The sequence below is a fragment of the Bos grunniens genome, chromosome 2 (assembly GCF_055505025.1).
Source record: "Bos grunniens cultivar Pamir isolate PY7600 chromosome 2, Bosgru_T2T1.0, whole genome shotgun sequence".
In the NCBI taxonomy this organism is placed as follows: domain Eukaryota; kingdom Metazoa; phylum Chordata; class Mammalia; order Artiodactyla; family Bovidae; genus Bos; species Bos grunniens.
The window spans coordinates 112,826,721-112,841,217 of NC_141166.1; the positions used below are offsets into that span (position 1 = coordinate 112,826,721).

Consider the following 14,497-nt stretch of genomic DNA (forward strand, 5'->3'; position numbering starts at 1 on the left):
AGCCAAAGCAAAAACAATATCCAGCTGTGGATGTGACTGGTGATAGAATCAAGGTCTGATGCTGTAAAGAGCAATATTGCATAGGAACCTGGAATGTCAGGTCCATGAATCAAGGCAAATTGGAAGTGGTCAAACAAGAGATGGCAAGAGTGAATGTTGACATTCTAGGAATCAGCGAACTGAAATGGACTGGAATGGGTGAATTTAACTCAGATGACCATTATATCTACTACTGCGGGCAGGAATCCCTCAGAAGAAATGGAGTAGCCATCATGGTCAACAAAAGAGTCCAAAATACAGTACTTGGATGCAATCTCAAAAACGACAGAATGATCTCTGTTTGTTTCCAAGGCATACCATTCAATATCACAGTAATCCAAGTCTATACCCCAACCAGTAACGCTGAAGAAGCTGAAGTTGAATGGTTCTATGAAGACCTACAAGACCTTTTAGAACTAACACCCAAAAAAGATGTCCTTTTCATTATAGGGGACTGGAATGCAAAAGTAGGAAGTCAAGAAACACCTGGAATAACAGGCAAATTTGGCCTTGGAATACGTAACGAAGCAGGGCAAAGACTAATAGAGTTTTGCCAAGAAAATGCACTGGTCATAGCAAACACCCTCTTCCAACAACATAAGAGAAGACGCTACACATGGACATCACCAGATGGTCAACGCCGAAATCAGACTGATTATATTCTTTGTCACTTTGTTAGGAAGTCTTAAATCAACAAAGTGGTTAAAAGCCATCCTCCTCACACTTTAACATGCCTGAGAATCACCTGCAGACATTAAGCTTCAGGTGCTGCTTCAGAGAGCTTGGGAAAGAGCCTGAGAGTCAACTTTTCTAATGAGCTCCAGACGCTGCAGTCCACAGATTATACAGTGGGTAGCAAGAGTCTGTGGAATCGATCTTCATTCAAGGTTCAAGTCACTTATCTGCCACTTTCTGTTTACCCCTACTGGTTTAATTTCTGCATCTGTAAAACAGTATATGGAAGGATTATAACCTAGGCTTCTAGAAAGGAGACACCTGTCTACTCACCTTTAACAACTTCCAATCCCTAACATCCTCAAATTTGCGCATAAAGAACAATCAGGGCACATTTTAGTCTTTGTTTTATGTGAGGATGACAGGATAGATAACATTCCTTTTAGGCTACTCTATGGGCCATGCCTTTAAGACCTGCTAGAAGCAAAATTCCATTTACAACTGAAAGGGGAATAATCTGCCAGTTCTAGTAGCTGACCCACAGAAGCAACGATATGTTGGTCTGGTTACAGTGACTTCTCTAAGTCAGTAACAAAACAGAAAGACTGCAGTAAAAGTCAGCCAAACTCTTAAACTTCTGCAATCTGACAATTTCTTTCTTAAGCAGCAACAGTTCTTCAGTTTCCCTTTGCCTGTTGCCACCGCACAAAAACCAGCTACTCCTCCTAGGAAACAAATGAATAATGCCTAAGCCCACTGAGATAGATATCTGTGGATTGACTTGCCAACTTATATCCCACCCTTTTATTAGAAGGGCTGGAAAGCTAAAACTTCTCTTCCAGAGTCCCCTTGCAGCTAGGGGCTTTGCACATGAGCTGGATTCTGTGAATTATGTACCTTCATTTGCGATCTGCAAGGTGGATTCAGTGAGTGTTTCTACTAGCAAGCATGGCTGTGGAGACCTAAGGTTCAGTGTTGAGGGTCTTCTAGCTTTCTGAGTATTAGAAAGGGTTAACTGGTGGTGGTCTCATTCCCTGTTTTTGACTATGGATTGTAGCTACAAGTATTTTTCATCACCTAAATTTCCAGAAACCCCTAGATGAGTCATTGTTCTAGATACTATCCCCAGAGGCCCTGTCTAGAGCCTACTTTAGTCTGTGTTGTATACATGTAATTTCCTGAATTAAATCCCTTCATGGCAGTAATACCTAGAGTGGTTTTTACTTTACGTCCTGAACCCCAACTGACACGGCCACTCACCCAAAGAAAATGTTAAAAGATCTAGGAAATTAAAAGAGAAAATGCATGGGATGTAACTGCCTTCTAGCTAATGCTGGATTTAGAATATTTTTATTGCTTTTGACATCAACTTGATTCTCCAAGATATTAAATATATGTCATGTTAGGGTGAATCTTATTTCTTTTTTCTTTTTTAATTAATTTATTTATTTTAATTGGAGGCTAATTACTTTACAATATTGTAGTGTTTTTTGCCATACATTGACATGAATCAGCCATGGGGGTACATGTGTCCCCCATTCTGAACCCTGCTCCTATCTCCCTCTTCCCCATCCCATCCCTCAGGGTCATCCCAGTGCAACCGGTCCTGAATACCCTGTCTCATGCATTGAACCTGGACTGGCAATCTATTTCACATATAGTAATATACATGTTTCAATGCTATTCTCTCAAATCATCCTACCCTTGCCTTCTCCCACAGAGTCCAAAAGTCTGTTCATTACATCTGTGTCTCTTTTGCTGTCTCGCATATAGGGTCATTGTTTCCATCTTCTAAATTCCATATATATGTGTTAATATACTGTATTGGTGTTTTTCTTTATGACTTACTTCACTCTGTATAATAGGCTCCAGTTTCATCCACCTCATTAGAACTGATTCAAATATATTCTTTTTAATAGCTGAGTAACATTCCACTGTGTATGTGTACCACAGCTTTCTTATCCATTCGTCTGCTGATGGACATCTAGGTTGCTTCCATAAAAATATGGAACACTTCATAAATTTGCATGTCATTCTTGTGCAGGGGCCATGCTAATCTTCTCTGTATCGTTCCAATTTTAGTATATGTGCTGCCGAAGTGAGCACTTGTTTCTTTTTTCTAAATCTCCTCTAAAAGAGAGTGGAAATGGATATGTACATGATCTGACTTAATCAGGAAACGAAGGGAATAAAAACATAAAAATGTGAAGAATCATTATTCTGTGAGAGAATGTCATATTTCATGGACTGTCTTCATTAAATATTACTGATTAATAGGAAAACATGCTACCAGTCTATAGAACATGGAAATAATGTGTTGTTTTTACCTCCAAGCATCCCTTTTTCAGGTGAAAGAAACTGCTGTTTCCTTGGGGATCCTTTCTTCTAATTCAGTCCCTGATGTTAGGTGTGTGTGTACCACCTCTCCACACCTACTCCCATTTTCTCGGCCTGGAAACATGGCCCCTGCCTGGCCAATCAGGGACAATCCCCTAGTGTTTTTCTGAAGCAATGAGAGGTGCTCATTAGAGATTTTTCCCATTGTAAACTAAAGCCTGCTGCTATTCTGTCCATTTCTGAAATAGGAAAGGAGCCAGCTTTGTGAAGTATATAAAGTGTCACAAGAAACCCCAACACAAAGAAAAGCAGAGCTGAAACATGGGGAGGAAGGAAGAGGGAGAGGAGAGCAGGACACACTGATGTTTTGGGTTTACGACTTGAAAAGTTTTTCAGTGACTTCAGAAAACAATGGTCTTTTACTTAAGGAAGTTTGAACTGGGTTTTCTGTACTTGAGTTGGCAAGAGTACTGCTTTGAGGCATAGAAGGAACATACCTCAACATAATAAAAGCCATATATGATAAACCCACAGCAAACATTATCCTCAATGGTGAAAAATTGAAAGCATTTCCCCTAAAGTCAGGAACAAGACAAGGGTGCCCACTCTCACCACTACTATTCAACACAGTTTTGGAAGTTTTAGCCACAGCAATCAGAGAAGAAAAATAAATAAAAGGAATCCAGGTTGGAAAAGAAGAAGTAGAACTCTCACTGTTTGCAGATGACATGATCCTCTACATAGAAAACCCTAAAGACACCACCAGAAAATTACTAGAGCCAATCAATGAATATGTAAAGTTGCAGGATATAAAATTAATACACAGAAATCCCTTGCATTCCTATACACTAACAATGAGAAAACAGAGAAATTAAGGAAACAATCCCATTTACCATTGTGATGAAAAGAATAAAATAAAAAATAAAATTGTGATGAAAATGTAGGAATAAATCTACCTAAAGAAACAAAAGACCTATATGTAGAAAATTATAAAACAATGATGAAAGAAATCAAAGATGACACAAATAGATGGAGAAATATACCATGTTCATGGATCAGAAGAATCAACATAGTGAAACTGAGTATACTACCCAAAGCAATCTATAGATTCAATGCAATCCCTATCAAGCTACCAACAGTATTTTTCGGAGAACTCAAAGAAATAATTTCACAATTTGTATGGAAATGCAAAAAAACTCAAATAGCCAAAGCAATCTTGAGAAAGAAGACTAGAACTGGAGGATCAACCTGCCTGACTTCAGACTATACTACAAAGCTACAGTCATCAAGACAGTGTGGTCCTGGCACAAAAACAGAAATATAGACCAATGGAACAAAATAGAAAGCCCAGAGATAAATCCATGCACCTATGGACACCTTGTCTTTGACAAAGGAGGCAAAAATATACAATGGAGAAAAGATGATCTCTTTAACAAGTGGTGCTGGGAAAACTGGTCAACCACTTGTAAAAGAATGAAACTAGAACACTTTCTAACACCATACACAAAAATAAACTCAAAATGGATTAAAGATCTAAATATAAGACCAGAAACTATAAAACTCCTAGAGGAAAACATAGGCAAAACACACTCTGACATAAATCACAGCAGGATCCTCTATGACCCACCTCCCAGAGTGGGACCTAATTAAACTTAGAAGCTTTTGCACAACAAAGGAAACTATAAGGTGAAAAGACAGCCTTCAGAATGGGAGAAAATAATAGCAAACGAAGCAACTGACAAAGAATTAATCTCAAAAATATACAAGCAGCTCATGCAGCTCAATTCCAGAAAAATAAACAACCCAATCAAAAAATGGGCCAAAGAACTAGACAGACATTTCTCCAAAGACATAACAGATGGCTAACAAACACATGAAAAGATGCTCAATATCACTCATTATCAGAGAAATGCACATCAAAACCACAATGAGGTACCATCTCACGCTGGTCAGAATGGCTGCTATCAGAAAGTCTACAAACAATAAATGCTGGAGAGGGTGTGGAGAAAAGGGAACCCTCTTTACACTGTTGGTGGGAATGCAAACTAGTACAGCCACTATGGAGAACAGTGTGGAGATTCCTTTAAAAACTGGAAATAGAACTGCCATGCGACCCAGCAATCCCACTGCTGGGCATACACACCGAGGGAACCAGAACTGAGACACATACCCCAATGTTCATCACAGCACTGTTTACAATAGCCAGGACATGGAAGCAACCTAGATGTCCACTGGCAGATGAATGGATAAGAAAGCTGTGGTACATATCCACAATGGAATATTACTCAGCTATTAAAAAGAATGCATTTGAATCAGTTCTAATGAGGTGGATGAAACTGGAACCTATTATAGAGAGTGAAGTAAGTCAGAAAGAAAAACACCAATACAGTATATTAATGCACATATATGGAATTTAGAAGATGGTAATGATGACCCTATATGCGAGACAGCAAAAGAGACACAGATGTAAAGAAGAGACTTTTGGACTCTGGGAGAAGGCAAGGATGGGACGATCGGAGAGAATAGCATTGAAATATGTATATTACCATATGTGAAACAGATCGCCAGTCCTGGTTCAATGCATGAGACGGCGCTCAGGGCTGGTGCACTGGGACAACCCAGAGAGATGGGATGGGGTGGGGGGAAGTAGGAGGGGGTTTCAGGATGGGGGACACATACCCCCATGGCTGATTCATGTCAATGTATGGCAAAAGCCACCACAATATTGTAATCAGCCTCCAATTAAAATAAATTGATTAAAAAAATAAACCAAAAATAGCCTTAGCCAACTTACAAAAAAAAAGAGTCCTGTTTTGTTGTTCTTCAGTCACTTAGTCATGTCCAACTCCTTGTGACCCTAAGGACTGCAGCAAGCCAGGTTTCCCTGTCCTTCACCATCTCCCGGAGCTTGCTCAAACTCATGTCCATTGAATCAGTGATGCTATCTAACTATCTCATCCTGTGCAGACCCCTTATCCTTTTGCCTTCAATCTTTCCCAGCCTCAGGGTCTTTTTCAGAGAGTCGGCTCTTTGCATCAGGTGGCCAAAGTATTGGAGTTTAAGCTTCAGCACTGATCCTTCCATTGAATATTCACAGTTGATTTCCTTTAGGAGCGACTGGTTTGATCTCCTTGCTGTCCAAGAGACTCTCAAGAGTCTTCTCCAGCACTAGACCTTGAAAGCATCAATTCAGCCTTCTTTACAATCCAGTTCTCATATCTGTACATAACTACTGGAAAAACCATCACTTTGACTATATGGACCTTTGTCGGCAAAGTGATGACTCTGCTTTTTAATACACTGTCTAGGTTTGTTATAGCTTTTCTTCCAAGGAGCAAGCATCTCCTAATTTCATGGCTGCAGTCACCGTCTGCAGTGATTTTTGGAGCCCAAGAAGATAAAGTCTGTCACTGTTTGAATAAGTAAAATCCGTCAACCCTAACACATCTCTAGAAGGATTATCAAAAGACATGTGGCTATTCAGATTTCCTTTCCTTAGATGGTTTATCCAATGAATTTCTCCCAACTTTTCCTTTAATTTCAAGCACACTTTACCTCCTACTTCACACACACAAATATGCAAATTATTACTGAAGAATTTTCTCAATTTCCTGCCTAGATTTGAGGCCTAATTTAACACATGTTCTCTTCATTAGGCTAACAGCTTCAGCATTGTCTATAAAAATAACCATTTCGTTGGTTAGTGCCTATCCCATAGAAAGTGCTCAGTACGATCATCAGTAAGAGTGAGCAACTTAGCCGAGGTGACGCATCTAGAAAGTGACGGAGCCTTGATTCCAGCCCAGGTCTGCCCACATCAATTGCACACATTTCTTTAACACACTGATAACACATCCCGGTCAGAGGAGTGTCCTTCCTCCCATCTGTGGGAGGAGAACTCTTCCAGTCCTCCAGGACCCTATTCTGGCACTTAACCTCTCCCTCTTCTTTACATCCAGCTTGCCTCGTAAGTTCTTCACCCCCAGCATTTAGACATACTCAAGACTTTCCCACTGTAAAACCTATAAATAAACCAGCTCCACTGTCATCCTTTCCAACAACTGTATTCATAGTTGTCATCTCTACTTCGTCATCACTGTGCTCATGAAGCCCCTTGTTTCAAAGTCACGACCCACCTTTTGGCTATTAAGTCTAAAGCATACTTCTCAGTTCTCATTTTACTTGACTGCTGGAGGATATTTAATGATAGCCAATGCCCCTTTAATTTTGAAAGTGCTTTTTTCTTGGCTTCTACTATTGTCATCTCAAATATTTCTGCTGTGAGGGATTCTCTCTGGCCTCCAACACCCTTCCCAGGTGATCTCAACAATCCCAATTACCAGTAGAATTAGAGACAGTGGATTATCTCCCAACAGTCCTTCTAGTAAGAATTTTAAAAGATTGCCAATGACAGTGTCTTCTTATTCTTTGAAAATTTTATCTTAAGAGCTTGTCGATACCTTTAGATGGATGTTAATCATCTTATTCCTTGTGCATATAATAGGAAAATGTAAGTGAAATAAATTGGTTAAGATTCTCCAAGAACTTTTTCTTTATATTTTGAATCTTTCAAATTAACATTTAATTCAGAATAATATGCTTGCCCAAAAGTATTGTGGTGCAGCATTTCTGAAGAGAGCGCTCCACTGTTCAGAATTTTCTTCCAGACAGTGGATACCCAGTCTGCAAGTTCTGATGATCAAACATCAGCAGTGTCAATACCCGTACTGATAGGAATTGAGGACCCTGACGATTTATGAAGTGTTAAAATGTGAAAGAAACAAAAAGCTATCAATGAAATATGGCAACTCACATTGCTCTGAAGAGGACATGAGCTTTTTACGCAATTTCAGTTACAGGTTCCTGACAGACAGTGGGGGCACCCCCTCAGGCAGAACAAATGGAGAAGGACCTTTCCATGAAAACTTTCAGTTGGTCTCCTGACAGTGGTGGAGGCGGCTGGATGGACTGGACAGCGGCCAGGAAGCCAAAGACAAGCACTTCAGGCTTAACGCTATGCATGCATGGCCTGTGGTTATTTGCAACTTGAGGTGATGACTGCAGTCAGCTCTCTGCTTTGAGGGAATCTTTAACAATCATAATCCAAAGTCCCACCTAAAGACTTTCTTGATGAGTTATGAATGAATGAAGGCCAACAAGCTTAGGGGCTTTGTGTCTTGCAGTAGGGAGGATAGGGTTTTTTGAGGCTCATGGTGGGAGGAGTCACATCTTTTTTTCATTTTAGGGCCTCTGAAGGTCCTAATCTCAGAGTGACCTTTGTTGACCTCTGTAAAGTAGCCTCCATGCAACACACACACACACACACCGAGTGGTCTGTTTTATTATTGTTACAGCCTGTAGCACTCTCTGAAATAATTGTATACATTTATTCTGTCTTTAGCCGTTAGAATGGACGCCCTGTAAGAGCTGCAACCTGGATGCCTTGTTCAGTGCTGTACGCCCAGAACCTAAAATCGTGCCTGCCCAGCACACAGCATGTTCAAGGAAACATTTACGGAATGAGTGAACCCCAGAAGTAGGTACCTAGAAAACTCAGAAGAAATGAAATGAAATAAATAAAGGGAAATTGATGGTGAAACTAGAAATTTGGACTTCCCACTCCAACAAAATTTTAAAGAGAACAACTTGAACTGTGCTGATGGCATATATAATTCAGACATCTGCAGACTTCTTGCCCCCAGAATTAGCTGAAATGGCAAATTCCAGCGTGTCCAGATGCAGAGACAGTGGACAGCGGACAATTCTCACCGTCCAGGTCTGTAAATTCTTAGGGGTTTTTGACCTCAGAGCCCCTTCAACCTAACCACTGCTTAGGCTCCTCAAGTGCAAATATTGCTCCAATTCTTATGCAAAATTCACCCTTTTTACCAGTTTGCACAAAGGCACAAAAGACCCAGTCTCAACAATCTTTTTTTTTTTTTTAAGTGAACTTTACTGAGGGTTCATGAAGCTCCCTCTTTTGAAACAGCCTTTGCAATCACCACCTCCCCTCTCCCTAAGCTCTGCAAAGTGGGTTCCTCTTCTAGATTCCTGCAAGTCTGTTCTAAAAGCGGTCCCTGGGGATCTCCCTCTCAACTCCAGCAGCTTATCAAATACCTCATCCAGATAAATACAGGGTTTTCCTTGAAACAAGTCCTGGTAAGCAGGATGGCCTCCATGTCAAGGCACAGGTAATTACTTGAACAACGGTCTTCTTTAAACACAAAAGGCAAATGTAGGTAGAATACAATGCACTGTTCAGAGCACAAGTTTCTAGGGTGTCTGTTTCTGATTCACTGTGTTTGAGCTATTTACAATGGTAAATTGTAGGTAATTCTTGCCTTATTCAGTTGCTAAGCTGTATCTGACTCTTTGCTGCAACCTCATGGACTGTAGCACGCCAGGCTCCTCTTCCCTCCACTATCTCTCGGAGTTTGCTCAAACTCATGTCCATTGAGTCAGTGATGCTATCCAACCATCTCATCCTCTGTCACCCCCTCCTCCTCTTGCCCTCAATCTTTCCCAGCATCAGGGTCTTTTCCAATGAGTTGACTCTTCACATCAGGTGGCCAAAGTATTGGAGCTTCAGCATCAGTCCTTCCAATGAATATTCAGGGTTGATTTCCTTTAGGATTGACTGGTTTGAGTTCCCTGCTGTCCAAGAGATTCTTAAGAGTCTTCTCCAGCACCACAATTCAAAAGCAGTAATATTTTGACACTCAGCCTTCTTTATGGAGAAGGCACTGGTGACCCACTCCAGTACTCTTGCCTGGAAAATCCCATGGATGGAGAAGCCTGGTAGGCTGCAGTCCATGGGATTGCTAAGAGTCGGACATGACTGAGCGACTTCACTTTCACTTTTCACTTTCATGCATTGGAGAAGGAAATGGCAACCCACTCCAGTGTTCTTGCCTGGAGAAGCCCAGGGACGGGGGAGCCTGGTGGGCTGCTGTCTATGGGGTCACACAGAGTCGGACACGACTGACATGACTTAGCAGCAGCAGCAGCAGCCTTCTTTATGGTTCAACTCTCACACCTGTACATGATTACTGGAAAAACCTATATTCTTGCCTATATCCATGCAAATATGTTCTATCAGTTAGAGGTGGAGGGTTCCTGACTCCTAAGGGGAAAAGCCAGTTTTATAGCCCTTTACAAATTCATTTCTGTAATCCTGTTTTTTTGCCTTCCCCTTTGAACTGGTTGTAGTATCTTCTCTGAGTCTCTAATTTAATGAATTAAAATTTCAGTGTGTTCATTTTATTTTTTTCAGCTTCTGCTGCTGCTGCTAAGTCACTTCAGTCGTGTCCAACTCTGTGTGACCCCATGGATGGCAGCCCACCAGGCTCCCCTGTCCCTGGGATTCTCCAGGCAAGAACACTGGAGTGGGTTGCCATTTCCTTCTCCAAAGCTTCAATGAGATACAACTGATAAAATCATACGATATTAAAAGTAGTACACACCGTGATAGAGATGTGTTCATTTTGTAGTTGCATGAAAGTCATGATTTTATCTCTTTTGAAAGTTACCTTTGTAAAGCAGCAGTTAGGGGTCTGGGGCAGGAAATGGTAGCACACTCAAAGGGGAAACTGAAGAGTGTTTTCAGGGACTATTTACAGAGGTGTGGGCAGAACAGAGATGGAGACAGTGAAGCACCCCAATCAACAGGAGAGGGAAACTGGTACCACCTCTAGGGCTCCCTGGGCACAGGAAGGGAGCTATGGCCATACTTAAAAGGGACACAAGTCATGGCCCAGCAGGAAGGAGCAGGAGAATGAATAATCACTTTTCTCTCCTCTTGTCCACTGAGCCCCATGAAGCCACAGGATAAAGAAGACAGGGTGGCATAGTTCAGCTTGTTTTCTATTGCTTTCTACATGATTTTCAGTCAAATTAATCTGACAATAATCACAAAATCTCAGGGAATTTAGAGAATCCAGCCCAAGTCTGCTATAAAGAATTTTTTAGAGAGCCTTAAATTACAATTATACTTTATATGTACATAGTTAAATAATATAGCCCTTTGGTAAAAATTCATGAAAGATATACCACCCTTTGATCACTTTCTACCTTTGAATACATATCTTATGTATTCATATCACTTCATTCATACCTTATTCATTCATATCGCTTCCTCTAAAATATTTTTACCATAGTCTTAATAACCATCAAGTTAACAGATACCTGAAAAATATCTAACATTCTCTCCAGTTTCTGGATCCTCAGCCTTTGACCAAGAAGTGAAAAGCTGATGCAATTTTGTATCTGTTTTTATATACTCTTTCACTATAAGTTGGGTGGAAGTTTGGTGAATATACTTTGAAGAAAAGAAAACTTGGATTGGTTTCTGGGTGAACGAACCTTGACACAATAAACCCCAAGCTTCTGCCTGGCCTTTGCACTTTCACACAAGTTAATGTTCAGTTGAGCACCTCAACATGCTCGGGTGGAAAGCAGCAGAGTTACAAAACGAGGCTGAGAAAGCCGATTATACTGTGCATGATAGTGTGAGGAGAATTCAGAGCTCAGGGAGTAATCTGGAAGGAAGGGGAGAAGGAGGAAGGCCACATGACTGGAGGCTGCAGGAGAGCTGCGGAACAGTTGACTATTTTAAGGATGGCTAATGTTCAGTTGTAAATTGTCTTCTACCAAACCTTTGGTAAAGTTGGCTTCATGAAAAATGTGTGTGAGCGGTTCTGATTAAACCTTAATAAGGAAATAATTTTTTTAAAAAACAGCAATAATGGTTTAAAAAAAAAAAAGACGGAATCTGAGTGTTTAGTATATCCTGGGCATTGTGCTAACAAAGGGCTACACTATCTATTCACAGTCACCCGCAATGAGACAGCCAGTATCCCCCCTTTCTAGGGAAGGAAGCTGATGCTCAGAAAGGTAATTCACTTGAGGTAACATATCCAGTAAATGAAAGAGGATCTGACACCAGAAACCAGGCTGTGTTCATAGCACCTCATGGCTTTGCAATCACCCTCCCCAGCCTCCTTAAAAAGCTGTCCTTTCGTCCCTGTCATTGACAAGAACCCCCTCCTCCTCTAAGGTCTCCCATTTCACAGTCAAAGGGCTGTAACCAAAGTTTTTCCACATGTGGGTGAGATCTGTCTCCCTACAGTTTCCATCCCCAAGTCTTCCATCTGCTGTCTGGGTCACTCAGAGCAAACATAATCCTTCCTTTATGGAGCAGGCTGTCTAATATTTGAAGATATGTGTAAAACTTCGACGATGGTGGACTTTACATAATGTGCTTTCAACAAATATTCATAGTATAGATGAAGGAAGGCCACATTTGGAGGGTACAGAGTATGGCTGGTAGGACAGCAAATATATAAAAAAGATTTGATCACTTTCTCTGCTGCTGCTAAGTCACTTCAGTCGTGTCCAACTCTGTGCGACCCCATGGACGGCAGCCCACCAGGCTCCGCCATCCCTGGGATTCTCCAGGCAAGAACACTGGAGTGGGTTGCCATTTCCTTCTCCAATGCATGAAAGTGAAAAGTGAAAGTGAAGTCGCTCAGTCACGTCCGACTCTTAGTGACCCCATGGACTGCAGCCTACCAGGCTCCTCCGTCCATGGGATTTTCCAGGCAAGAGTACTGGAGTGGGGTGCCATTGTCTTCTCCGACTTTCTCTACCTATCTCATAGTCTTATGTTCATACTGCTTCCTCTAAGAAATTTTTACCAAAATGGTAACAACAACCAGGTTAACAGATATCTGAAAGAACTCTTAGAGGCACCACTTTTGGAAAATATGTTTAAGTGCTGCTTCTACCCCAACCCTCAACTACCTACACCTGTAAAGGTGGTCAGTGTTTTTCTTCGAGCTAAACCTGTGGGACTAATGAAACTGAGGGCAGTCATCAGTTTGATCCCTTAAACTATAACTTTTGCTTAATCAGTAATATCAGTAACTTCACTGATGAAACTTGCCTTAACTGTTCCTGCACACTGCACACCCTTCATCAGGTAGCTTAGACAATCATAAGACTCCTTTAGCTGTCCTCTAGAGGCAGTACCTCTGATGGGTGGATCACTATAGTAATGGCTTCAAAAGTTGTTTTTCAGGAACATGGAGCTAGTCTTGCCCAGTTCAGATCAGTTGAGACCACCAACCATTCAGCTGGGCCTGCTGAAGTGCTGGATGGAGAACCTCTTGACATCAGAAGGCCAAACACTCCACCCTTAGATGATACCACCCTGCCATTTTCTTAACCTTTTTCTTATCTCCAATCACCTTTCCCCAGGCCTCAGGTCACCCAACTTCTTTGTCCCATAAATATCCCAAGCTTTTTCTCTTAGGGAAGGTGAATTTAAGATTTGGTCTTCCTTCTCCTCTCTTGGCTGCCTCATGACTTATAAACCTTTCCCCTGCAAACCTTGGCATCTCAGAGTGTGGCATGCTGCATGCTGGGCAAATGAATGCAGTTTAGTAACACTGCTACTGCCGCTAAGTCATTTCAGTTGTGTGCGACTCTGTGCGACCCCATGGACTGCAGCCTATCAGGCTCCTCTGCCCGTGGGATTTTCCAGGCAAGAGTACTGGAGTGGGTTGCCATTGCCTTCTCTGTTAGTAACACTAATACACCCTAAAAAGACATTCATCTCATTCTTTACACATACATTTTTATACAATCCAAGATCCGAATATGGAGAATAGAACTGTTCTTCTAGACCAATAACTGCTGTAAATATTTATGTATATACATACACATATATATAAAATCTTAAAATTGTATAATATATAAAATATATATTTTAAATTAAACTACACACCCAAGGAAAAGTAATTTTGTTGGCATCTAAGACATAACAAACCACTGGGATTAGATATATGTAGAAGGAGCAGTGGCGAGAAGGGACAGTGGTGACTTTCACTGTAGACACCCTTTGCAGCTCTGAAAGATTAAATCGAAATTAGAAATTCTCTAGTCTTATATTCACTATTTGGAAACTACAAAGGTTGGAGCAATCAAACTGTGACGCTAAGACAGTTAAAGAGAAGGGCAGTCGGAGTTGTGGGAGCCTTTATATACAGTGCTGTCTAGGCCAAGAATGACAGTAGACAAAGCTTCAAGTTGAGCCGTCAATTCTCTTCTCTTGGGACGGGAGTCGTTGCGGTATTATTTAGGGCCACACTCTATAGTGCTCACCATGTGTTCTTATGTATCACTGTTTGGCAAGGGTCTGCTCTGAAAATTTTGAGGGTCTCAGTTTGCTCCTCCGTAAAATATGGGCTTGTTTTTTGGAGCGTTTCTGGAACACGCTCTAAGCAAGACACTGTGGTGCCTGGAAGCGGATGTCGATCCTGTGCTAGAGGTTTTCGGCGGAGGACAGGAGACCTGAGGAAGCAGGAAAGTGGGCTTTGTTTCCAAAGGGCTGTGACTGTGCGCGCCACACCAGGAGAGGCTCGTAGCTGCCCGGCGTCCACGCGAA

At 41.4% G+C, this 14,497-nt stretch overlaps 1 non-coding gene across 1 annotated transcript; it reads right to left on the reverse strand.

Moving 5' to 3' along the window:
• Positions 1-2,713: 2,713 nt before the first annotated feature.
• LOC147378552 (U6 spliceosomal RNA) lies at positions 2,714-2,820 on the reverse strand. The gene has a single exon (XR_015154009.1). It is a non-coding gene; the product is annotated as a U6 spliceosomal RNA (small nuclear RNA).
• Positions 2,821-14,497: the final 11,677 nt, after the last annotated feature.